Below are 21,105 nucleotides of genomic sequence, written 5' to 3'. Positions count from 1 at the left end.
GGCAGTGGTTCCATAATGGTGTGGTCTGTGTTTACATTTAATGAACTGACCATTGATTGGAAATAGTTATGTTTGCCAACTTGGTCATTTGCAGCTATTCGTGGACTTTGTGTTTGCAAACAATGAAGGAATTGTGGATGCCAGTGCACCACGTCACCACAGACTATAGTAGTTCACGATTGGTTTGGAGATCACTGGACAATTTGAGCAAATGATTTGGACACATTGCCTGACACGAATCTCATCAAACATTTATGAGACATAAGAGGTGTCAGTTCATGCACAAAGTACTTCACTGGTGACACTTTCGCAGTTATAGGCAACTGTAAAGGCAGCATGGCTCAGTATTTCTTCAAGGGACTTCAAACGATTTGTCCATGCCATGTTTAATTACTACACTACACTACACCAGGGATAAGGAGGACCGACACGATATTAGGAAGTATCCCATGGCTTCTGTCACCTCAGTGTATGAGGTTATGATTAGGCCACTTGTTACCCGTAGATGTGAAGCACAGATGCTAATTGGCACTGACGAACAACTACTCAAAACATTTGAATGGAGAATATTACAGAAATTTTTGGAGGGATCTGAAATAATGATGGTACCTGGAGAGCAGGGACCAGTTATGAGTTGGTTGTCTCGTACAGGGAGCTGGTTTTGTAAAACTACTTAAAAGTAAAAGAATAGCCTGGCTGGGGCATTTCCTAATGATTGAGGACACAAGAGCTACAAAGATTTCCCAGTGGAAACTAACAGGAAAAATATTAAAAGGAAGACCACAGAATGATGGCTGGATGACATGGGAGAAAACATCTGTCAAATAAGAAAAAACAAGAAAAAGGGTATAGATAACAGGAGCATTGATCTTGCATAAGGTTGAGGTGTCCAAAGTTCTTTAGGAAGCATGAAAAAGTTTTTTACACTGTTACCTTAGGATTATACCTTTAACTGCTCTGGACATGTTAACGCGTACCTGTACCTGTGTGCTCTGAACGTGTTTACGCGCGTCACCAGTCCTTCCACCTGGTACTCTGAACGTGTATACGTAGTGCCCGGTGGCGCATGTAAACACGTTCAGAGCACACAGGGGCAGGTACAAAGAGGTGCGTGTTAACATGTCCAGAGCAGTTTAAGGGTTATGTCAGATTTGTCCATTGCCCATGTTCATTCTATGTAGAATATTGGCAGGATCCAAATTTCTCTCTTCATCGCACCAGTAGGCTGATAGCAAATACAAGACAACCCAAATTGTATGTCTCCTTTCTTCAGCTGTGTTTCGTTGCTGGTTGTCACAGCTGTTGTTGCAGACAGTGCCACACACATTTATGGCTTCCATGCCGCCTCATAATGTTCTATTGAAGTACTAATTGACCACAGGTCAAAGAGAGTAAGTGATCAGGAGGCAGAAAAACTGCAGAATGATCACTGCCCTAAGTGATCATTTAATCAGTATTATTATGACATTTCTGAAATGGGATGCCTTTGGCATGAGCTAGAATGTCAACTTTGTTCCAGGCCCTGAGCATATAACATTATTACCTCCTCTGGTTTCTGATATTGATGAAGAAAGGACCGCCATTCCTCTAGACACCTCATTGAAAGTGTACCCAGCAGAGTTCAGCCATCATAAAGGCAAAAGAATGGAAATGCTGCGTATTGAAGTCCACTGATGTGTCCAGATAGTTCTGATCACATAGTGTACGTAAACCAAACCTGCTGGAGGCTTAAAGATTTATATATGAACCCATATTATTGCCTTGCCACAAACATTTGTCTGCTGTACGTGAATCAGCTGTTACCCATCTACATGCATTCCTTCAGATGGAATTTTCTAGAGTTGTAACAGTAGTGTTCAGTTTTATAACATCCAGTCAACAAGCGATCATATACTTGAAGCCCAGAGAAACCCACTTCAAAATTTGGTGGAAATGCAATGAAGCTAAAGCAAAATGGCTGCAGGAAAAATCAAAAGGGAATGGTATTTGCAAAATGGAGGCTCCAGAGCTTTGCTAGGCTTTTCAGACAAGTCAGGTAGCAGATAAATGGGAGGATCTGTTAGGTGACAATCAGTTTAGTACTAAGAAAGGCGAAGGCATGAGGAAGACAGTTCTGACACTGCAGTTTATAGTATAGGCAAAATGTAAGAAAAATAGACTTCTATAACATTTGCTGTCCGAATTTAAGCACTGACAATATAGTGTGGTGCAAGATATTTGAAATTTTCAAGAACGTAGTTACATGATATAGTATTAGCTTGTACTATTTTGGCCGCGTAATATCCCGTCTAAAGGCCTTCAAATTTAGTAATCGTGCATGGAAGGCAGCCTGTGAGGCGAGCAATAGACCATTGTGCTAAATCATCCTATTCTGCCCCCTAGAAGGCTTACAGTTCTTTCATGAGTTCACACAGGGCCCTGAGTTATTGCAGCCAATTCTTCCTTGGCTGGTTGCACGTCCTTCACCCTACCCTCCCTCCCTATCCTCGCTCCTTTCCCGTTGCCCCTCCATCCCCTCTCTCGGTGTTCTGATTTATGTTGACCTGGCTAGCCATCTGGTTCCCTGTATTGGTTGCAATTTTGTTCCTTTTGCCTGTTCTTTCATCCTTTTTGGCATTTAGGTCCCCATTTGAGGTTTGATCTCCACTTCAAAATTTCCTGTTTTTTGTGTGAGCCATTTGGGGAAGAACTTCCCTAACATCTACAGTGTGTATTGCTCTCTCCCTTTCCTTCTCCTCTCTCCCTGTCCTCTTCTGCCCCTTTCCTTCTCCTCTCTCCCTGTCCTCTTCTGCCCCTTTCCTTCTCCTCTCTCCCTGTCCTCTTCTGCCCCTTTCCTTCTCCTCTCTCCCTGTCCTCTTCTGCCCCTTTCCTTCTCCTCTCTCCCTGTCCTCTTCTGCCCCTTCCACCTTGCTAGGTCACCAGCACATGTAGCCAGTCTGTGTGGTGGTACCCATATGGCTGAGCCCTCTGACAACACAGGGGTCACACTACTGATATCTGAGCTGTTCCCTCCCCTTGTATGCCAAGGAGTGGTTGCTTGTCTTGGGGCATCTGAGCTCCTTGCAACGGCCGCAGTGCCAGATGGCCCTAGGTGTGGCTGGGTAGTGCCCATGGGGAGAGCCACTGGGTGGTATCAGAACGGATACTTGGTGCAAGAAGTGTAACAAGCTGCAAAAATCACTGTTCTCAAACGTTTCTCTTTTTTAATGGTGAAGGATCATTGAATGCTGCTTCACCTGACCTGGCAACTTTCCTTTCCCTGGCTACACCATGGGCCAGGGTTGCTAGGCTCACCATCTTGGGATTAAACTTTCCCTGTTACCTCATCTGTACTTGGACAGACAGGGACACATTCACCACCACAAACCCACTGTTCTTTGTGGAAAATATTGAGGACAAGTTTGGTGAAGTGGAGTCTCAGTAAGATGTGGTCGGGCTCCCTGTTGATGAAAGCTGCTGCTGCTACCCAATTCGCTGCTCTTCATGCCTGTGAATGTCTTGGCAGCGTCCCAGTTTCTATTACTCCTCATCAACCTCTGAATATGGTCCAGGGAGTGATTTTTTAGAGATATCTCATCGTGTAAACTGGTGAGTAATTCTAGGGTATTTTGGAGCAGTGTGGCGTTCATTTTGTTCGATGTGTGCAGAAGGGTTGCAAAGACAACCGCACCGATACTTGTCTTCATTCTGGCTTTCAAGGGGATACCCTCTCAAGATGAGGTCAAGGTTATGTGCTACAGATGTGTCATGAAGCCATATGTCCCTCCACCTATGCGGTGCTTTCAGTGCTTGCTTTTTGGGCCATATGTCTTTCCACTATACTGCGGAGCCTCAGTGTGGTGACTGTGGACACCCACTCCATGAGGGAAGCCCCTGTGTTGTCACCTATGTGTTTCAATTGTGCTGATCACCACTCCCCTTGCTCGTCCGGCTTCCAAGAGAGGAAAGGAGATCCAAGAATACAAGTCCCAAGATCACCTGTCTTATGCTGTGGCTTGCCAGAAGTGAGAGACTCCATCCAGTGTCACTATCTTCAACTTTTGCCTCCGTTATTTCATTTTCTCCTCCTTCCTCTTCCTTAGCCCAGCTCCATCCCCCTCTCCCCTCCCCCTCCTCCTCTGCAGTTTCCACGACCTTCATTTGGGAGCTGCTCCCTGGCTGAAGTAGTGCCCCCCATCTTCGGCAATTGTCAGTGATTGTGCTCTCACCGGGACCCCTCTCCCAAGCATCTCTGAGGCCGGAAGACTCCTACCACCACTCGGCCACGAGACACACCGTCTGTGCGCCCCAAGGTTGCCTGCTCTTCTGGTTCCCTTGTTGCCCTGCCCTCTTCCACCTCTGAAAGGGGAGGGGGAGGATGAGGAGAAGAAACATAAATCCCAAGACAAGGCGCCCCCCTGAGGTGCCATCTCTCCTTTCGCAACATGAACCTGACATTTTAGTTATAGATGTCACCCCGTCCTTGTCGGTGACGACTTCTGAGTGACATGAAATCGTCTTGGCTTCTGTATGTCTAACTTGGACTGTCGCCATACAGTCATCCAGTGGAATTGCAACAGATACTGTCTTCACCTACCGGAAATGCAATGTCTTGTCTCCTCCTATTCTGCGTTCTTTCTTGCTCTTTAAGAAATGCGTTTTTGTTATAAACACTCGACAACATTTCATCGTTATCGGACATTCTGTTGGAACTGTGCGAGACCCGGTAGCATCTGGTGGGGTGTGCACTTTGGTTCGCTCCAATGTCATTAGTGACTGGATCCCCCTACGTACCAACTTGGAAGTAATAGTGGTTCAAGAGCAAACGACTCCAGCAATCATCATTTGCAATGTCTACCTCCCTCCAGGTAGGCTACTTCCTTACATTGAATGTCAACCTTAATCCAGCAACTCTCGCCTCTGTTTCTCCTCCTTGGGGACTTCAGAGCCCACCATCCACTGTGCTTGAAATGTCACTTAAATGGGGAGGGGTCTCCTAACTGACCAACTTATCACGGACTCCGATTTGTGTCTCCTCAATGATTAAGTTCCCCCTGAACCATGGACCTTGCTGTTGGTGGGGAGGCTTGCGTGCCTCAACGATGCAGATAGCCGTACTGTAGGTGCAACCACAACGGAGGGGTATCTGTTGAGGCCAGACAAACGTGTGGTTCCTGAAGAGGGGCAGCAGTCTTTTCAGTAGTTGCAGGGGCAACAGTCTGGATGATTGACTGATCTGGCCTTGTAACACTAACTAAAACGGCCTTGCTGTTGTTGTACTGCGAACGGCTGAAATCAAGGGGAAACTACAGCCGTAATTTTTCCCAAGGGCATGCAGCTTTGCTGTATGGTTAAATGATGATGGCGTCCTCTTGGGTAAAATATTCCAGAGGTAAAATAGTCCCCCATTTGGATCTCCGGGCGGGGACTACTCAAGAGGACATCGTTACAGGAGAAAGAAAACTGACATTCTACGGATCGGAGTGTGGAATGTCAGAGCCCTTAATCGGGCAGGTAAGTTAGAAAATTTAAAAAGGGAAATGGATAGGTTAAGGTTGGATATAGTGGGAATTAGTGAAGTTCGGTGGCAGGAGGAACAAGACTTCTGGTCAGGTGAATACAGGGTTATAAATACAAAATCAAATAGGGGTAATGCAGGAGTAGGTTTAATAATGAATAAAAAAATAGGAGTGTAGGTAAGCTACTACAAACAGCATAGTGAACGCATTATTGTGGCCAAGATAGACACGAAGCCCACGCCTACTACAGTAGTACAAGTTTATATGCCAACTAGCTCTGCAGATGACGAAGAAATTGAAGAAATGTATGATGAGATAAAAGAAATTATTCAGGTAGTGAAGGGAGACGAAAATTTAATAGTCATGGGTGACTGGAATTCGAGAGTAGGAAAAGGGAGAGAAGGAAACATAGTAGGTGAATATGGATTGGGGCTAAGAAATGAAAGAGGAAACTGTCTGATAGAATTTTGCACAGAGCATAACTTAATCATAGCTAACACTTGGTTCAAGAATCATAAAAGAAGGTTGTATACATGGAAGAATCCTGGAGATACTAAAAGGTATCAGATAGATTATATAATGGTAAGACAGAGATTTAAGAACCAGGTTTTAAATTGTAGGACATTTCCAGGGGCAGATGTGGACTCTGACCACAATATATTGGTTATGAACTGTAGATTAAAACTGAAGAAATTGCAAAAAGGTGGGAATGTAAGGAGATGTGACTTGATTAAACTGACTAAACCAGAGGTTGTACAGTGTTTCAGCGGCAGCATAAGGGAACAATTGACAGGAATGGGGGAAAGAAATACTGTAGAAGACGAATGGGTAGCTCTGAGGGATGAAGTAGTGAAGGCTGCAGAGGACCAAGTAGGTAAAAAGACGAAGATGGATACAGCCTACAGGAAAATTAGAGACCTTTGGAGAAGAGAGAGCCACTTGTATGAATATCAAGAGCTCAGATGGAAACCCAGTTCTAAGCAAAGAGGGGAAAGCAGAAAGGTGGAAGGAGTATATAGTGTGTCTATACAGGGTGACGTTCTTGAGGACAATATTATCGAAATGGAAGAGGGGGTAGATGAAATGGGAGATATAATACTGCGTGAAGAGTTTGACAGAGCACCGAAAGACCTGAGTCGAAACAAGGCCCCCGCAGTAGGCAACATTCCATTGGAACTACTGACGGCCTTGGGAGAGCCAGTCCTGACAAAACTACCATCTGGTGAGCAAGATGTATGAAACAGGCGAAATACCCTCAGACTTCAAGAAGAATATAATAATTCCAATCCCAAAGAAAGCTGGTGTTGACAGATGTGAAAATTACCGAACTATCAGTTTAATAAACCACAGGTGCAAAATACTAACGCGAATTATTTACAGACGAATGGAAAAACTGGTTGAAGCCGACCTCGGGGAAGATCAGTTTGGATTCTGTAGAAATGTTGGAACACGTGAGGCAATACTGACCCTTCGACTTATCTTAGAAGCTAGATTAAGGAAAGGCAAACCTATGTTTCTAGCATAGACTTAGAGAAAGCTTTTGACAATTTTGACTGGAATACTCTCTTTCAAATTCTAAAGGTGGCAGGGGTAAAATACAGGAAGCGAAAGGCTATTTACAATTTGTACAGAAACCAGATGGCAGTTACAAGAGTCGAGGGGCATGAAAGGGAAGCAGTGGTTGGGAAGGGCGTGAGACAGGGTTGTAGCCTATCCCCGATGTTATTCAATCTGTATATTGACCAAGCAGTAAAGGAAACAAAAGAAAAATTTGGAGTAGGTATTAAAATCCAGGGAGAAGAAATAAAAACTTTGAGGTTCGCCGATGACATTGTAATTCTGTCAGAGACAGCAAAGGACTTGGAAGAGCAGTTGAACGGAATGGACAGTGTCTTGAAAGGAGGATATAACATGAAAGTCAACAAAAGCAAAACGAGGATAATGGAATGTAGTCAATTTAAGTCGGGTGATGCTGAGGGAATTAGATTAAGAAATGAGACACTTAAAGTAGTAAAGGAGTTTTGCTATTTGGGGAGCAAAATAACTGATGATGGTCGAAGTAGAGAGGATATAAAATGTAGACTGGCAATGGCAAGGAAAGCGTTTCTGAAGAAGAGAAATTTGTTAACATCGAGTATAGATTTAAATGTCATGAAGTCGTTTCTGAAAGTATTTGTATGGAGTGTAGCCATGTATGGAAGTGAAACTTGGACAATAAATAGTTTGGACAAGAAGAAAATAGAAGCTTTCGAAATGTGGTGCTACAGAAGAATGTTGAAGATTAAGTGGGCAGATCACGTAACTAATGAGGAGGTATTGAATAGAATTGGGGAGAAGAGAAGTTTGTGGCACAGCTTGAGTAGAAGGAAGAATCGGTTGGGAGGACATGTCCTGAAGCCTCAAGGGATCACAAATTTAGCATTGGAGGGCAGCGTGGAGGGTAAAAATTGTAGAGGGAGACCAAGAGATGAATACACTAAGCAGATTCAGAAGGATGTAGGTTGCAGTAGGTACTGGGAGATGGAGCTTGCACAGGATAGATTAGCATGGAGAGCTGCATCAAACCAGTCTCAGGACTGAAGACAACAACAACAACGATGGTTCCCCTAGGCACTTCAGTACTGTTCTCGGCACCTTCTTCGCTATTGATCTCACAATCTTCTCGCCTGCCCTCTTGGTTTCCCTACATTTGTCAACCAATGATGACCTTTGTGACAGTGGCCACTTTCCGGTGATTCTGTCATTCCCCTGCTGCCACCAGGCAGACGGGTCCCTATGTTGGGCATTCTGCAGGGCCAATTGGCCTTTACATAGTCTACTGTCCACTTTTGCACCTCCCTCTCAAATTCCATTGATGTAGTCGCACAAGGCATCTCGGCCACTGTTCTTCATGCTGCTGGCACTGCTGTTCTATCCACAGGTCCCAGTCATCGACTGGTACCATGGTGGACCAAGAATGTCGCTGTCCAGGACCGCCAAAAGGCACTGCAGCGATTTAAGTGACACCCTTCACAGACCAACCGCCTCACTTTTAAGTGGAGGCTCATTAACCTATTAAGCAGAGTAAACAGAAATTCTGGGAGCACTGTGTGTCCTCCCTGGGGACATATGCCTCTTCATCACAGGTTTGGTCCAAGCTCCGTAGCCTTCTGGGGTGCCAGCAACAGTCAACTGCACAGGGTCTTAACCTCAAATGTGCTCGGTGCACTGATCCATTGGTCCTAATGGAACATCTCGCGACACACTTTGCGATGGCATTGGCATCCTCTTCCCATCCTACCACCTTTCTCCGACAGAAATGCAGGGTTGAATAGACATCCCTGTGTTTCACTCCGCACCGCACTGAGCCCTATAATGCACCCTTCACTGAATAGGAATTCTTGCAGGCTCTTAGCTCTTAAAGAGACGGTCCGGATTCCACCAAGAACCAAATGATCCAACACTTGGATGTTCCCCAGAGGCAACATCTCCTCTGGTGTTGGGGGACTGGTCCTTCCAAAAGCAAATTACTCACTCAGAATGTATGTCTGATTCTCTCAGGTTCATATAATTAGCCATTTTCTGTTAAGAGCTGAGCTCTGAAGCATTCAGAGTACACGAATTTTGTCATAACACACATGGCCACTATGAAGAGAATCTAGGAGAAATCTCTCTTAAGTTGGCTGATGATGAATATGAATATTGATTGGGATATACTATTTTTGACTTGGTGAAATTTACAGCCTTTGCAAATTCTTTGCAGAGCCATTCTGTGACGCCCATGTTTGCTTTGTAACTTGACCTGCCAAAGCTGGGACTGAATGATGTCCACCAATCTACTAATATAGAAGTGTGTTTCAGCTGCACTGTTTAAAAAGGCCTCCTTTCCATTTCTTATTTGTCTGCAGGATCATCACTTTATCAGTATTGTACTCGCCACCAATGTGCACTATATGCACATGAAGTGAAGAGAGACTTGGCTTTCCTTAAGAGCTCACAGCCAAAATCACAAACATAAACACATTTTGATGACAACTGCATTAAGGTATTCAAGCAGTTGTGCGTTTATGCTGTACAGTATTCTGTAAGGATGTAGCCATCTAGAGAAGCATAAGGAGCATTCCACAGTGTGTTATTAGTAGAGACCTGAAAAATATAGCTGCAAATTCTGCCTCAAAATTTGAAAAGTTAATGTATCTAACAAACTTTATTTAATAGGGAATTGTATCCAGGTGAACTATTTTATCAGAGATAGTTTGAAATAAGTTAATTTTCTACATGTAAATATCAGAAATGTAACCAATTCTCAGTTACTGGTATTGCACATCATCTAGTGAAGCCCAATTTGGATGATATGTCTAGTAACTAGTTCAAAAGTTGGTGTAATGTGGATACTGTAATCTGGCAGTTTTAGGTATCTGATGTTTTGAGATTTTGATTGTGTGAAATACTGGTAGATGTTGGGGCCTGAAGTACATCATTTATAATACTGCCAGTATACCCCTGTCAACAAAGGAAAACTAAGATGGAAAAACAGATGCATACACAAACTTTGTACAGTGGTAGGGGTATGCCGTGAACAGCTCCTAATAATCTTGACCAGTGGGATGTGATTATGGGGATGAGGCATTTAAAGGTCAAATTATATGATTTTCTTAAATAACGCGAAAGCTGCAGCTTCTAATGAAAATGTTTACCAGTAAGAGAAATAAACTATTACCAATTTAATTTTTGATCTAGGGCTAATAGTTCCAACATTGAAAGGGATTCAGAAATCAAAATTGTTATAAATTCTGTTTCAATGGGAAAAAGTTGTTGTTCAGTGAAGTGGTGTGAGAAGAAAATGTGTACCACAGGCTTGTGCACTAGAGCCATATTGAGAGAAGATGTGAAATGAAATGAAATGGATTGGGTGGTGGACACACATGTGACGGAGGGTAGGTCATGCAGTTTCTTCCTTAACAAGTACTCAATCTGAAGACTGAGCAGACCCCCGCCCCTCCTCCCAAACCCCCGCCCCCCCCCCCCCACCACGCCCCTGTCTCCTCTGCACTCCCCCCCACACGCCTCTGTGTCTCCTCTGCACCCTGGCCCCCCCTCCTCCAGTGTGACTACGTTCTCAATTTGTACTTCTGTTCATTTACAAACAAAATAAATTTAGATGCAAATTCTGCCATAAATACACAGGTGTCTCTAAAATTAAAGCAACAAACGAAAATTTTGTGGTAAAACATTATAGACTGCTCACAGGAAGGTAGAAATAATGTAAAGAAAACAAAATGTAAACAACTGCATTACAGAAAACTTTGTTTTTTCCACCTTAACAGATTTGCACACACATCCCGACAACTGGTTAATGTGGTCACTATAGGATGTGACCACCTCTGGCAGGAATAGAGGCTAAATAGTGTCTGAGCATGCTGTGAATAATGTCATCAGTGTCATGTTGAGACAATGACTCTCATCTATTGTGCGGAGCTGCTTGCAAGTCTTGGAGAGTGGCTGGAGGATGTTCATGTGATGCAACCTGTCTGTCTAGTGCATCCTAGACATGCTCAATGGGACTCAATTTGGGAGAGCTGGCAGGCCACACCATGAGTGCAGTATCTTCCATTTCCAAAAAAACCACTCGTGCTTTATGATGTTGAGCATTATTGTCCATCAATACGAAGTCTGGACACACAGCACCTCTTAACATCTGTACATGAGGTCCCAAAATCGTGTCACGGTACTGGACAGCGGTTAAACCTTTCTAATTCACCAGTACAACGGCATGAAGAGGTGTTACAATGGTCAACATAATTGCTGCCCACATTGTCAGCGGTTCTCCTCAATATTGCTCAGTTTCCACAGTGTTCGGGTCCTGAAATTGTGTTCCACATTCCATTCGGATGCGAATCTGTTGAGAATCACTCTCCAAACCAAATTGGGAAACATCTGTCAAAAGAACATTGGCCCATTCTTAGACTGTCCAGGTGGTATCTTGATGACTCCACACTTGACGTTTCCTTTGTGAAGATGCGTCAGAGGCACACATTCAGAAGTTCTCCGACAATAAGGGCCACAGTCGAAGCCTTCTCTACACTGTTTGCCTTCTACAACATATCCAGTGGATTCTGTGAGGTCCGATGCCAATTGTTATGCAGCACTAAGGCTGTACCATCATGCCTTTACAGCCAAATAATGGTCCATTCCATCTGATATCATGTGAGATTGGCCCAGCCCTGGTCTCTGTGATACAGTTTCTGGTCTCTCTAAACTGTCGCCATATCCAAGAAACATAACGGTTTATGTTAAGTCATCAGGCCACGTGAGTTTGCAGCTGTCCTGCTTCCATTGTTCCTATCGCCCTTCACCACAGAGTGTGTGGTAGGTGTCTTCTGTGTGCCATAACTGCACCATCTGTGACTGAGAACACAGCGATCGTGGGTGTAGGACTACCCAACAATACTCTGTTTGATAGTGCCCAGATGTCATGGTTTTCTGTTGACAGTTTGTATGATTATATCATGAATTAAACACAGGATAGGGAAAAACCAGTTTGTTGCTTCAGTTTTGGACACGTGTAGTTTCTGTATTTTCAGATCTCTAGTTACATTAGCAGTTCCGAAGACGGCGGGTACCCCTCTATTCCAGTACTTTTTAATTACTCTTCATTTTATTGTGAAGCCTAAATATTACTGCATCTGTCTTGGGTAATTAATTGTGCAATAAAATTGAGCAATGTGTGTAGTTTTGTAATAGGGGAACTTTGCGTAAGGAAATGGTGTTATCTTGGGATACTTTACTTGAATGGTTGGAACATTCTCCACTCATTAGGAGAGATCACCAGCAAAAGCTCCCCTCACTCCCTGTTCCTACTTGTTCAGTTACTATATAGTGTATAAGCAGAGACAAGGTCCATGTTCAAAAGTACTTGTATTTTTGGAATAGTTCTGGACTAATTCCAACATCCTCAATATAAACCTATATGTTGCATTTGATGTAAACGGATGTGTTGCATTTCTTTTGGATTGTTATTGTACGCTGCTTAAATGTTAGTTGTAACTTTTGCATTACTTCCAGTGCCGTGAAGTGTGTGAGACCGTTACAGATCTCCCGCTGAGGAAAATATTAATAGGGAATGTTATTGCTACATTAGCTTAAAAAATGAACCAAATTTTCAGTTGTAAACATGTAATGAATTAATGTTTGTTAATAGTTTGCAGTTACAATTTTGGGAGACATCATTACAAGTTACTGACATAAGCCCTGGTGGCTGAATGGACATGACAGTCTAAGGAACCTCTGTGGAAATTACTGTTGTCCAAAAGGTATGTTTACTGAGTCTTTCACAAATTTGTTGCTGTTGTGTCACAGTGTAGCAAAGACAAGCCTCATTTTGAGACAAAAATCAGTACTTTTATCAGATTAATTTGTTTTTACTTTTGAATACATTGTGGGAGTGAACAATGATCAATGTTGTTACAGATATTTACTATCAAAAACAGTCTTGATCACAAATTATTTATTCTGATGACTGGTTTTGACTAAAACTGTGGTCATCTTCAGACCAATGAGTAAGAATCTCCTTCTGATGGTAAATCACTACGCTCTGATATACCATCAGAAGGAGGTTCTTACTCATTGGTCTCAAGATGACCACAGTTGTGGTCGAAACCGGTCACCAGAATAAATAATTTGTGATTAAGACTGTTTTTGATAGTAAATAATTTTTTTTGCCTGCTGCTTTGACAGTTTATTTCATAATTTTTCCGACGAACACATTATTTCATTGTACTAAAGTGTGCCAATTAATAGGGAAAAGCTCATATTTTACAAGGAATTGAAGTTGGTTACCTGTAACAAAGTTTCAGCCCAATTGTTGGACTCCTTGTGGACTACTGCTGCCTTGACTGTGAACGATAGTTGTAGGTCCTCCCTCCAGTTCAGTTGAGTACTTGTATGTGTAGCAACGTGTGCTATTTCTGTATTCTCGTGAGGAAAACTAAAATGGATATTTCACCCAATAAGTGGCAAAAATACTTGCCCTTCATGAACAAGCATTTGTGATTGTAGGAGTCATTGCTTCTGTTGTTGGTGTGGAGAAAGTCTAGTGTTTAAGGGGTTACTAGGTCATACAGTGGTACTACCTAATTGTCTCCAAAGAGAAAAGGCAGATGTGGATGAAAACAAAAAACCATTTCTAGAACTGGTTGAAACTGAGTCTTTAATGGTACAGCGTTGGCTTCTTGATTGTGTGTCAAAGGTGCAAAAGCCAGTAAAGTAGCAGTTGTTAAAACCTTGAAGAAGAAAATTTTGGCATGGGCCAAATTATAAAACTCATGGACCTCCAGTAATTTGAAAGTGTAATTTCATTGTTGAACCCCACTTTGTTGAAGGATACAGAGCAAGGGTTGTCAGGTGAAGCACATGTGGGACAATGAGCTGAGCATCTGGAACAGACTGTAAAATACCCTCCCAAAAGAAATGTTTAGAGGTTTCTTCATGGCATGTGGCCCTGGGGCACTAGTTCCAGTTGATAGCATGGAAATCCTTAGCACAGGATTGTACCATTCCTACTGACCTTCGCAGGTGGTTAAGGAAAATTTCAACATGAGCTAGTGCTGTGCCATACTTATAAAGCACTCAGGACTTTCATGGAAGAAAACATTAATGGTGTTTCATTGACCTGGTAATTCACCACACATCAGTCCCATCAAGAGTCTGTGGAGTATTGTCAAAGGGCATCTTGGTAAAATAGACTGTACAGCAAAAGTATGCATATTAGTAAATGTAGTGAAAGCGTAGTTTCTAGACAGTGTGTACAAAAAATGTACTCTAACCTAGTCAAATCCTTGCTTCAGCAGATTCAGAAGCTCATTAAAACAAAAGGAGCACAAATTAGTTATTAACATTCAGTAAGCTACTACTGCATTACACATATAGTATAAATGGGCACAATTAAAAGTTTTTCTTGTCCCAATTAATTTGCACACTGTTGTACACTGCCTGACAAGAGTGAACCACATAGAAGGAGAGGAGGAAACAAAATGATGCTTCATGGATTGAGAGGGAATGTGATGCTATTTCAGTGATTACTAAATTAAGTCAAATTTAGAAAGAACTGGGCAATATGAGCCCACTTCTTAGTATTGTATTGCCTCTGGACTAGATGCATACACTATTTTGGTTGGGAAGAGTGTCATGAAGCTGTTGTATGCTCTCCTGAGGCAAGCTGGCCCACAACTGTTGTAGCTGATCCCTGATATACTGGAAACCGACACTGAGATGGAGGTGATGTCTGAGCTGGTCCAACACTTTTTCTATCGGGAGCAGGGTTGAAGATCTTGGTGGCCATGGGAGTATGTCAGCATCATGCACACAGTTCATGAATATGTGTTGTGTGTGGATAAACATAGTCCATTCAAAAATGACACCACAATACTATCCTGAGAGGTAATATGACAAACAAGGCAGGGCATCTCCAGATCACTGGATGAATGGCGCCTCTTTCTGGGATGCCGAGAAATGTCATCCAGTTAGGGCACAACCACAATTAATCGCTGAACAGTGCAACACCATTTATCAGCAGTCTGTGCTGGCCAGTCATAACCCCGAGCCCAAATTTTGCCATTTGTGTTGTTTCCAACAGGCTATACATGGAGTAATAATTCCCTAGTCCACCTGCTACTAGCCTCCGACCAATGGTGCAGGAAAATGTAGAATGTTGCAGGCAGACCACTACTTGTTTTCGTAAACAGGTGGCAAAGGGTTTATGATGTGCCTGGTTCACAATACAGCAGTCCTCCCTTGTGACAGATGTGGTAGATGGTAACTTTGATGACAAATATAGTTGGTCTTTTGTTCTTGTTTGGACATTATTGGACCACTGTCACATCTTGACGCCCCACAAATCTGGCCCAACAGAGACCTACAATGAACCCCTTTCAAACTCTGTCAGGTGTTGATAATGCTGTCTGACATTAGTGTGGGGCATCTGTGCCCTTCATAATGACTGCTCAGCATCTGATGGTGTTCAGCTTATATAACCTACCAGGCATGGTAACAGCAGTAAAAATGAACAAAACTAATGCACTCTGAATGTTCTACGTCCCACAGAGAGATCAACTCAAGTCACTTAAATACACTACTGGCCATTAAAATTGGTACACCACGAAGATGACATGCTACAGACGCGAAATTTAACCGATAGGAAGAAGATGCTGTGATATGCAAATGACTAGCTTTTCAGGGCATTCACACAAGGCTGACATGAAAGTTTCCAACTGATTTCTCGTACAAAACCAGCAGTTGACCGGCGTTGCCTGGTGAAACATTGTTGTGATACCTCATGTAAAGAGGAGAAATTCGTACCATCACGTTTCCGACATTGATAAAGGTCGGATTGTAGCCTATCGCGATTGCGGTTTATCGTATCAAGACATTGCTGCTTGCATTCGTTGAGATCCAATGACTGTTAGCGGAATATGGAATCGGTGGGTTCAGGAGGGTAATACGGGATGCCATGCTGGATCCCAACGGCCTCGTATCACTAGCAGTCAAGATGACGGGCATCTTATCTGCATGGCTGTAACGGATCGTGCAGCCACGTCTCGATCCCCGAATAAACAGATGGGGATGTTTGCAAGACAACAACCATCTGCACAACAGTTTGATGACGTTTGCAGCAGCATGGACTATCAGCTCGGAGACCGAGGCTGCGGTTGCCCTTGACGCTGCATCGCAGACAGGAGCACCTGTGATGGTGTACAAGACGACGAACCTGGGTGCACGAATGGCAAAACGTCAATTTTTCCCCGGATGAATCCATGTTCTGTTTACAGCATCATGATGGTCGCATCAGTGTTTGGCGATATCGCGAAGAACATACATTGGAAGCGTTTATTCGTCATCGCCATACTGGCGTATCACCCGGACTAATGGTATGGGGTGCCATTGCTTATGCGTCTCGGTCACCACTTGTTCGCATTGATGGCACTTTGAACAGTGGATGTTACATTTCAGATGGGTTAAGACCCATGGCTCTACCCTTCATTCGATCCCTGCGAAACCCTATATTTCAGCAGGATAATGCACGACCGCATGTTGCAGGTCCTGTACGGGCCTTTCTGGATACAGAAAATGTTCGACTGCTGCCCTGGCCAGCACATTTTCCAGATCTCTCACCAATTGAGAACGTCTGGTCAATGGTGGCCGAGCAACTGGCTCATCACAATACGCCAGTCATTACTCTTGATGAACTGTGGTATGTTGTTGAAGCTGCATGGGCAGCTGTACCTGTACGTGCCATCCAAGCTCTGTTTGACTCAATGCCCAGGCGTATCCAGGCCGATATTACGGCCAGAGGTGGTTGTTCTGGGTACTGATTTCTCAGGATCTATGCACCCAAATTGCGTGAAAATGTAATCACACGTCAGTTCTAGTATAATATATTTGTCCAATGAATACCCGTTTATCATCTGTATTTCTTCTTGGTGTAGCAATTTTAATGGCCAGTCGTGTACTTGCTGATGATGTCTACATGCAGGAAGTTAGTGCCACTGACCAAGTCTTCCAAATGCTTTTGTTTCTGCTGGCATTGTACATACAAGACCCCATTTAGTCATATAATTATTTTTTATTTATGAGCAACAGCACTTTTGTTACATTTGCAATATGAATATTTGTACTGGTCAATGTTTTGTGATAAATAAAATCTCAATTGAAGAAACTGACTTTGTGTTGCTTTTTCCTCAGTCTCTCTTGTTGTCTAGTAATAATTAGTATTGTAAGTTTAGATAGACTGAAAAAATGTCTTATTGAAGAAGAAATGTAAAATACTGAACGAGAAACAATAGTTTCTAGTAAACTGTAAAGCTTCTTTGCTGAGCATAACTTGGTAATGTCTTTACAGTTTGAATTGCATAAATGCTTATTTAGAAAGAACCATTTTTGTTCATGCTGAAATAAGAATAATTGCCTCATTGGCGTTACATGTAAGATGAATTTTGCTGTGGTCACTATTAATATGAAGACACATTGCATGCTTGGGAGTCATATTCTGTAACAGAGGATTCTAGTACATGACAAATTATGCGAAAATAAAACTAAGAATGGAAGACATAATGCATTTTAGCAAGGATTTTTAAAACTAACTTTTTTGTTAAATGTGTAGTGCAGATGGGAATCAAAGACATTTTGAAAAAGCAGAGAGCTGATGTATTGTGGACAATATCTTCGAACTACCAAAAAGTCAATTTTAGAATTCTTAGCAACTAAACAGAAATTACTTTCTTGAAATCTACTTCAGTGACTACACATAAAATGTGATGTTACGTTTAATACCTTGTTAATTAAATGGATAGCAAATAAAACTTCAATCAAATACTAAATGAACTGTTTAATAAATGTAGTTTGGTTTTCTGGAGGATTTTTGATGTAAAACACTTGGTCATATTGTTTTACAATCACAAAGTAATCCTCCAGGGAACACAGAAAAAATGGTTGAGCAATAAGAGTAAGATTTGACTACACATCATACAGACTTCAAAAACCTTAGCATTCCTGATACTCTTGAGCTAATGCATGTACCACACTGTTCTTTTAAAATACAGGTTAACTGGTAGCTGGAAACTGAATGACCATTAATACAGATTAAAAGTATACCTTGTGAAAAAGTCCTATGAATTGACGTGGGAGAGAAATGTGCAGGAAGTTTTTTTAACTGCTTTGATAAGTGTCAAACACATCCCTCACATGAAAACGGATTGCATATAGGTTATAGAAGGTGGTTAAATTTTAACATGCTGGTACAGTGAACTACAGAAAGTAATTGTTTCAAATACTCTGCTGAATATTTTGTGTTTAAAACAGTTTTTAGTGCATTTGTTGCTTTACAAGTAATCATCCACTACAGGCAATGTCGCTAATGCACACTAGTCTGATGTCGGTGGTTTGAATCCTTTTGATGGCATCAAGTTCCTGGTCCTAAGTCTTTGCGCTGATGTTTTGGATTAATTCCGAAACTTTGCAGTTCATTTCAGAATGAGTGCATGTAATATGACCCTTGAAAGGGGTGTTGACAATGGCAGCTGTTATGGCACTATTTGAAAGCAAGCACTGCTTTATATATTCATAATCAACAACAACAATGTAAGCAAAATGCTGTTACGTACCTGCAGCACTGCCACCACCAGTCTTGGACACTATATAATTACACATTATACAATCACACTTCACTGGTTAAAAAATGTTCATGTTAGATGAAGCAACTATCTTCAATTGTTGAAGCATTAGTGTGAATCTTAAGAAGTAAGTTTTCATTGGTGACAATACAGTTCACAATGCTGCTCAGTGTCAACAAAGACTACACACTTGTAATTTGGGGTAGGTGTTAATTTTGCATCAGCTTAGTGATTGAAATAAATGTTCAACAGTTCTCGTTATAAATAAAATATTCTTAAACATGTTTAGACAAAATAACTTCACCCAAGAACTGTATAAAAGAAATTTTAAATTAATGAATTAATATTAACTAATTGTTTTAGTGATATTAAAAATTACGAAGATGACTTATCACATTAATTGAAGGAGTGTAGTGAAAAATATGCAATTTCCTCCATTATACATCCTGAGTGCATACAACGCCATCTGTTTGGGTGAAAAAGTATGTGCAGACTTTCATATTGTAGCATGTCAGTTCTGGTGTAAAACACCCATGGAAAAGGGACAGTTTATTGCAAACCTAATAGCTGATTGCTAGTAAACCAGACACAATTAGGGCAGTTAGAAACTGCATTTTTCATCAGATTAAGGAGTTAAATAATGGTTTTAGATCAAAAAGCTAAATTGAGCCAAAGATTAAGAATCAATCTATGAGGCAACATGTAGACTGTAAAATGGCCATTGCCAGCTGCAGCAGAGCTTTGTGCCTGTTGTTGTGGCCTGGCAGTGAAACATGTCACTTTGTGTGCGGCAGTCGAGTTGATGTATACATCTGGAGCACATTCGGAGCTTTGGTCGTTGTGGATAACATACAGATAACTGATTGGGACTCGGATCATGGTGGCCAACACAAGCAAAGGAGTGAGCCAAAATATAAAACACTGGGTTTTAAAAAGAAATGAATGTTACGTATAGTTGGGCTTCAATGGAATCAGAATATTATGCAAAGCCAGGAGAATATTACCTGGCAGGAAGGCGCACAAATGACCGGATTAAATAACATTACAAACTGTACTGTAAAATTCTAAGCAAAGTCAATACAGCATCAAAATATACAAACATTTCAAGAAAAAAATAAGTCTCTAGCAATAAGAGAAATATAACGAACATAATAAAAGATGAAACAGGAAACTAGAAACAACAGATGGTAAATTCATTTAAAAATACACAACATACTAATGAAGATATTACCAAAATGGCAGAAACTTTTAATACCTGCTTTTTTTATAATAGCGGATGATGTTCAAACTCTTAGTAGATAGCTTACAGTTTCTAAGAAAAGCTTCTCCAAGTGTATTGCATGAAGTGTAACTGAGGTGGAAAGTGGGTATCAGCCTCACATTAAGTATGATGTGAAAAAGTAGGGTGGTCACTCACCAGTCCTCGTCATTAATTCTAGCTGTGGTTTTGGTCTGAGACTGATATGTGCCTCACTACATCCTGGAAGTGGTGCACTAGCACACTCAGCTACCTGGCTGAGTTACCTATGTAATGCATATTATCACGTTGATAGTTTCCCAGACATGCTTAACACTCATAATAACAAGGGGTTCCTTTATGCCTATCTTTTGAATACATTGTAATGTAATCAGTCAATTTATATTGTAAAGTTTTGAAGAAGTACTTAAAATGTATTTTCAAGTTTCCAAGTGTTATAAAATTTTGAGTAAAACTCATCCAAAAAATGTAAGTCTCACTACTAGCAAGGATTCCAAATGAAAAAGACAAGAACAAAAAATGAATTAGTGAAAAAAGTAGCTACATTCTTTTAAACAACCTTTGTTCCAAGTGCTGAATGCCTAGCCCATATGCACAAAATTCTGCTGACCCCCGTGGAGCTTTTGTTGGTGCCCGTAACAGCTCTCATTGTGTGCCACGTCTGATATATCCTAAAAACGACGACAAATTTCACTGTTACTTTCTGGTTGAAGTTGAATAATGACATTCTCAATAGCTTCTTCCGTCAGTGTGTGTCTGTTCCAGTATTCGTCCTCAATAGATTTCAGTTTTATCACACGCCTTCCTCCAGTCGCCTTTTGTAATGTCCTTTATTGCAGCCATAGTCACTTGTTGGAACGCTGTTGACGTTGTTCGACGAAACTTTGTTAAATTTCACATAAGTCCGATTGGATTCAGAACACAGTTGTAGGGTGAAAATTGTAACACTGTTAAGTCCTTTCTCGGATTCTTTTAGTACTCTATCTACTGTACAGTGTGGCTCAGGTTTGTAAGCCCCACAGCTTCCAAGAGCTCGTTGCGTGTTGTAAGGATGAGCCAGATAGCAGGGGATTTTATTTTTATTTGCTTTCAAAAGTTACTTTATTCGCTTATGGTCAAGCCTTAGCCGGCAACGTCGGCTGCCTGTAATTTTCTCGTCCTACGGTCTGGCAACAGCAAGTCAGCAAGCATGTTGATCGCGCAC

The 21,105-nt window shown here is 41.8% G+C and overlaps 1 long non-coding RNA gene across 1 annotated transcript in view; it reads left to right on the top strand.

The window, feature by feature from the left end:
- The window catches only part of LOC124796226, a 56,034-nt gene extending 40,313 nt beyond the window's left edge, over positions 1–15,721 (top strand). Inside the window, exon 6 of the long non-coding RNA XR_007016731.1 lies at positions 12,679–15,721. This is a non-coding gene — a long non-coding RNA (uncharacterized LOC124796226). The remainder of the gene's footprint in view (positions 1–12,678) is intronic.
- The last annotated feature ends 5,384 nt before the right edge of the window (positions 15,722–21,105 follow it).

This window comes from Schistocerca piceifrons, chromosome 1, assembly GCF_021461385.2.
Source record: "Schistocerca piceifrons isolate TAMUIC-IGC-003096 chromosome 1, iqSchPice1.1, whole genome shotgun sequence".
NCBI classification, from domain to species: Eukaryota; Metazoa; Arthropoda; class Insecta; order Orthoptera; family Acrididae; genus Schistocerca; species Schistocerca piceifrons.
The sequence above is the reverse complement of the archived record's forward strand: the minus strand, read 5'-3'. Positions and strand labels throughout refer to the sequence as shown.